Here is a 6,578-nt window from a genome sequence, read left to right as displayed (position 1 = left end):
AAATTGCCCTTGTTTTAGATTAAAACTTTATGTCTTAACCAGTGATAACTCTCCTGTAAACATTTGAGCCGTCCTGCTGACCTGCAATAGGCTATTCATGCTCTTAAAATTAAGGGCACACAAAGTGCTCAGCTGTGTGAATAAGGAGCCCTCCAACATCTGCTTAAGGCAAAGAGAAGCTCTCAATGAAAGAAATACATAAGGGAGTCACAGCAACAGGAATTCTGAGTATGACAGACATGCAGGATTGGACCCTGAGCCTGAGGAAGAAGTACTGCTGAACTGCACTCATTCACACGGCAGCATCCATAAGACACAGCTCATCGGTGTTTGTTGCTTCAAATAGTTGAAGTCAAAACAAGCGTGAGTGATTTGATGTGTCTACACAGCATAATTAGAGATGTAAACAATAACTGCCACTGCAGAAACTGGAGCAATATGCTAAGTAATTACCTGAGTTATTTTGGCCTGGCTACGTTCTGCATCATTAGTATAATTATGGGAATTGAATTCAAGCCCATCATACCTTTGGTAGTTCAGTTTGTGCACAACAACCTCAGCCTCACTTTTTATGAAGTTTCCCTGATCGCCAAGGGTGGCCCATGCTCTCTGCCATTTTTTGTCATCTGAGCTACAAAGGGAAGACCCATTAATGAAAACAAGGTTAATTATGCTTTCATCAGAATGGCTGCAGAAGAGATTTCTTCTGAGAAAGAGCAGAGCGGGGAGTCCATTTGTTCTATTCCCTTCCTTCTTAAAAATAAAGTAAAACCACACAATGAATGTCTCTATTTACATTTCAGAGTTCTTTTCATGCGTAATATGCCTGTGTGAATGTACCAAACACAAGTGAAGCATGAATAATATGTGACTATTTTTCCCTTTTTCCTTATATTGCTAGCACTCTATTTTTTAACTCTTCCCAAGAGCAAGAAGGTAACCATTTCCCTGCCCCCTTCCTCTTTGTTTATTTTTTTTTGTTATTCAGGACAGGGCTTGTAGTGAATCTGTTAGGACTATTGTGCTATATTCATCAGTTCTACTTGGTGCGGCTCATGTGTGAATTGAGGCTTTTTATCTCTATGAGAAAAAATATTTCCCTTTATAGCATTCTAAATCAAATACTGTGTTTGCCTTATGGGTTTTTTCCCCTTCCAAGCAGACATATGAGAAATATGTTCCCTAAATTCCTTATTATTATTTGTCACCTCATAGAGGCCAGAGATCTTAAACATCCATATGGTTTGGGATCATGTACACTTAAAACACACTGAAAAAGGTCACAAAAGGTAGCAGAGCACCCTCTCCTTATAAAGTCAAGATCTGATGGACAACTCTTGTCACTTTCAATATAATGAAATTAATAAAAAAAACTTAGAAAATCTGTGTGTTTGCATAGGACACTGTTAATTCTTCTGTAACATCAACTAAGGACTCTCAACTGAACCCACTGTGAAACTTTAGATAAACATGAAGAATGAAGCAAAAGACATGCAGTGGTTTTAATGTAAATTGCTGGAAAAACAACTTCTACCCATGTTAAAAAGACTCTGGACTTGACTGCATAGATGTTTCAAGTACAAAAACCTATCAGGTTCAGTATTAATGATATGTTGCTTGTTTTATTTGGGAGAAGATGGGATGCAAAGCCAGTGCCTGTTCTTATTTCCATACCATGCAGGTAAAGGCCTGTTGTATTCCAGCGCTAATCCCCCTGGACACCAACTTAATTTTCAAGTGCAGTGAGCTCCAAATTAGACCAGCTAAAAAATCTACAGAAGCATCCAGTTTTCAGCACACAATGCTGTTATATCCCATGGGTCAGAGCCAACAGACAATGCAACATGAGGCACCAACCCAATTCATCTTGTGAGAGAGGGAGGGTCTTCACTGTCAATGTCAAAAATACAGATTCTCAATTTCTGCTGAAAGTGAGGGTTATGCAGCAGGAATTGCTGAAATATCATACCACAGGATTGCTGTAAATGCAATGCATGTTTTCTTTAGGCCCTTCCAGCAAAATTTACCCCTCGTCATCACTATATGATCCCAACACAGCCCTTAGTCCAAGACTATCTCTTCTGCTGCTTCAGTGAAACTTCTGCAAATAGAAATTAATTATATTAGAAGTTGACAGTGGTACATACAATCAGTGATCCCAGAAATCAAGTGGCCATGAAAGGAGTTCAAGAAGCCCTCCTGGAGGACAACTAGGTATTAATGGGGGTAGTTAAAAACAATTTGACCTAAATAAATTAAAGATTTAATACAATGAGAAAGCAACAAATGATGAAATGCAGACTTCTGATAGAAAATGCATATTGTCTGACTGGAATAAAAAGTTAACAAAAGAAGAAATCTTAATCTAAATACAAAAGAAAAAAGTTTCTGAAGAGGTTTAATAGGGAATTTACTCATGCTGGTTCAAAACCTTACTTAACTCAATTCAGTGTCTAATTATGAAATACATTTTCACAAACTCTGCAGATGGGAACTTCTGCATGACGAAGGGGTTCTTTGGGTGGGAACACTATCTTGGTGCCAAACTCTTCTTTTATGCTGGACCTAACAGTGCCATCACTAACATCCAGTGATTTAATTATATAAGGCAAAGAGATAGGATAATACAATCTTATCTTAAACATATGGTAAAATATGCATCTGTGAGCTAGCCTGTTGATCAAGTTGCTCCTCTTAGTTGTTGCCTGACAAATATTAAGGCTTGTTTTTCCACTCCTACCACTTAGATGTCTCAGTTTTGTTATTTCCTATCATTCTAACTCAAGATGAGGTGACAAACACTGCCTAGAATGGTTACTTGTAGCTGCTAAACTAGTACTATTTTTTTCCTCCTAATCTTTGGTGAACTTCCTGTGTAATGAGGATCCTATTCTTCCAGTCAGAAAGGTCTGACCTAAATCCCAGTCCTATGTCATCTTGTGGTGACTGCTGCAGTTAGAGCTACTAAAAATAGGGTTAAATGAGAGGTATGCACAGTTAGCTAAGTGCCACTATTATATGCCATTTTCTTTAACTTGCATTTGCTTTTGGAAAATGTATATTGCCAGTACATCTTCTGTTTATTAAAAAATAAACCAGGTAATTGTGGAAGAGGTTTTACAGTGACTTCTGTGAGCCAGAGAGAAGTTTGATGAGAGGAAGCCTGTTTACCCCTGAAAGAATTTCCTACCAAGATCGTTGACATAGTAACCGAGAAAGAAGGAAGGATAAATAAGTGAAACCTGCAACTACCTATTCCAATAAGCACTTTCTTTGTCTTTGTGACCAATGAGTAAAGTGTAAACTTATGAGTTTTGTAAGGATATATAAAAAGCATGCATGAAATAATATAACAAGTTTGAAGCCTTCTAAAAATGGAGTGTGCTGCTTTGTACCATCTCTGTCTCAACTAGGACAGGTAATGGTTCTGTGAGGAACTGTTGGGGATTTTTTTTGCTTTTAAATTGTTTTCTTTTAATGCTTGTGATCAAAACCTCATAATGCTGCTTGTGCAATGAACAAAGAGACCTGTAATTAAAGGCACTATTAGTAATTTAAGGATACTGTTTGTTGACAGGGTCCCAAACGCAAAGCAACATTTGTTGGATGTTCCAAGAAATTTCTAATAATTCAGCTTGGGGGGCTGGATGGGAATAGAGGGGTAACAGTCTTTGTTAGGGCTAAACACAATGAGGGACAACTTTTCACTCATCCCCAAAATTATTCCCCATGAACTTGGAAGTTTTTCTGAAAATTTTGTATTGATGTAGCTCCACCAGCACAGATTCACTGGTGCAAAGCAGCAGAGAGCTCTGATCACTCCCATGTACAGGCATGTGTCAGCACAATTAAACACAGAAGCCAATGAAGCCCATGCAGAATTAGGCACGGAATTGGAGCTTTACAGCAAAATGTTTCAATGGGACCAGAATTTCAGGTTTCTATTCCTCTCTAAAAAGAGTCACCAGGAAGGATCTAGTGAAGACAGAGGCATCTGCAGAGATGAAAAAGAGATGAGAGACCTTGGGAAGACCTATGGGGAATAAGAAAACTGACAGACTAAGCCCTGAAAAGCACAGCAGCTTTCATGTCTTTTTAGCTGCACAGGAAAATCAATACTGGGGCCTTGTATCCTCCAGTCCTGAAAGGAAGCAACGAGCACAAAGGAGAAACAGCATAAGCATCAGCCATCTGCTTGTGGGGAGCTGCCGCTCCTGTGCTTTCCAATAGGTGATGGACGGATGCAAGCCTGTCCTGGCAGGTGGAGCAGCAGCAAGCTTTTGTTCCTGCCTTGCCACAGCTCACAAATGTCACCTTCTTTTGAGTGAAAAGTTGAGCAACTTCTCCCTTTAGATGGCTTGATAACACCGCATGCCAGAAGAAGCCCTGTCTACAAAGCAGCTCAGAACATAACTATGTTACATACAGCCAGCCCCTTGCACAGCACCTGAGTAAAGCAAAGGAAATTCTTCTGACTTTTTCCTCTTCTCCACAGTTTGTAATTTTAAAAAGTGTATGTTTGTTGGGGAAGAGATTCAATGCCTCTTAATTATTCCCTGGCTTCCTGTCAAAAAGGTCTGGGCCTAAAATCCCAGGAAGCTTCTCACTCCCTGTCTTAGGCAGGATTCAGGAGAGCAATAGCTGGCTACAATCAGTGGTGCTGCAGCAGAGTCTTGTTAAAATGTGTGTTTGCATTGCTGTCTTCTACTGAGAAGTGCCAGTATGTCACAGCACACATAACTGTTACAGCAGAGAAGTATTAGTAGTGCTAAGTGCTGAAAATCACACACATTTATCTTCTATCTTCTTTAGCAATTGCTAGAAGGATTTTTCTTCCTCTAAAAAGCAAACCAGATGGATAGAAGGTCTGCAGAGAAATTTACCACAGTACAACTCAAGTACAGTGTGTTTTAAAACAGAAAGCTCATTTTTCTCCAACAGCGCATTTTTTATTCTCCATTTAGTTCCAAGGGTTGCTGATGCCATAACACCCAAGAGGGCAAAACTGGCTGGCCTTAGAGTAATTATTCTTAACATCACTCTCAATGCTATATTACAACCTTCAAAACTGATAAGCAGTTTCTTCCAGTGTAAGGCCAAAAGTTATCTATCCTGTAGTAGTTTTCCAAAGCCAAATATTTGGTACTCAAATGTCTTGGCTTAATGTTCCCAGAAAAAGCAACCACTCTTTGCCTACAGAAGCAATGACAAAGTTGTCCAGCAAGAAAGACTGAGCCCAAGTAGCTACCCTTGCACATGGTTGCCTCTACCAGGCTAGAGACCCCAGCACAGGACTGAGGGAAATAAACATAAGAATTTATAAAACATACAAGGTTGCCATTGCATCCCACTCCCTTCCCGCCATTTTCAGTACAAAATTATTAAAAATACATAATGCTTCCCAGACTGGTCCTTTTCATGTGATGAGACTTTCCTGAAAAGGTTTTCCTCTTCAAATCATGCTCAATTTCCTTAGATGCCAAGGGATATAAAAAAAAAAATTAGTAGATCTGAGGCTGAACTCATTGAGAATATAAAGTGCCATCTTTTATTTTTCTCTCAGATTGCTGACACTCAGTTGAGTCTCCCACTCAGGACTCAGACAATCCAAAATATCAGCTGTGTCCACTGATTCAGAAACAATTGAAAAAAACAATTTGGAAAACAGTAAGCAGGACTGGAGGGCCAAATCCTGTTTGCCTGGCTTTAAGGCAGAACCATGCATTGAATCAGTCCTTCTTTCCTGCAAGAAAGCATGAAGCACAGATGTGGTTGTGGAAGCATCAGCTGCTTACTTGGGGACATCCAGTAAGCACATCAGATCAATTGGGAGGCCAAGCAGAGCACATCAAACTAGAAGGTTTGATGATCAAACTCTCTCAAAATCAGATTGCTTACAGGAAGCATCCCTGCATATGCACATCTGGTGCCCACCCACGGGTGCTCAAGCTTGACCAAGTTGCACACCCTAAAAATGTCAAGATCACCAAGGAAATTCTGTGAAGAAACAGGAATAAAACCCTTTCTGTCCTACTACCACAAGGCTTGCTTTCTTCCTTTGTTGCAGTAATTCATTTTGTACAGATTTAACAAGCTAAATTTTAAAGTCCTTCCTAAAACAGATTTGGATCCAAGCTGCACTGCATACTAGCTGGCATAACTGAGCTCAGAATTCAGACTTTCATTTTTCTTTATTCCTTTTCAGGCAGCCTTCCTTCTCCTTCAAAATAAAGCACAGACAGCAGTTACAGAATTAAGAGTTCATCTCTGAATAACTAATTAAAGGACATTCTTTTCTCTACTTTTTGCCTTTTTAATAGCACCATGGTATTTCTGAAAAGTAGCAGTGGTTTTAACAACTAATGATGATTTTAGAAATAGAAGCAATGCTTTGCTTTGCTTTCCCTAGTAGGATTCAAGAAACAGTGTGGTGTAGAAACCCCTGTTGTGCATATCTGTCTCACACAGAGATCATTACCTGGGTGCTTGTTTTTAACAGACACATCATTACCAACTTTCTGTTCCCAAGGAGAGGAAGGGCCCCTGGAAGGAATTCATCACAGTTATTAGGTTGCAGC

Source organism: Zonotrichia leucophrys, chromosome 2 (assembly GCF_028769735.1).
Source record: "Zonotrichia leucophrys gambelii isolate GWCS_2022_RI chromosome 2, RI_Zleu_2.0, whole genome shotgun sequence".
Lineage (NCBI taxonomy): Eukaryota > Metazoa > Chordata > Aves > Passeriformes > Passerellidae > Zonotrichia > Zonotrichia leucophrys.
Note: the sequence above shows the minus strand (reverse complement) of the source record.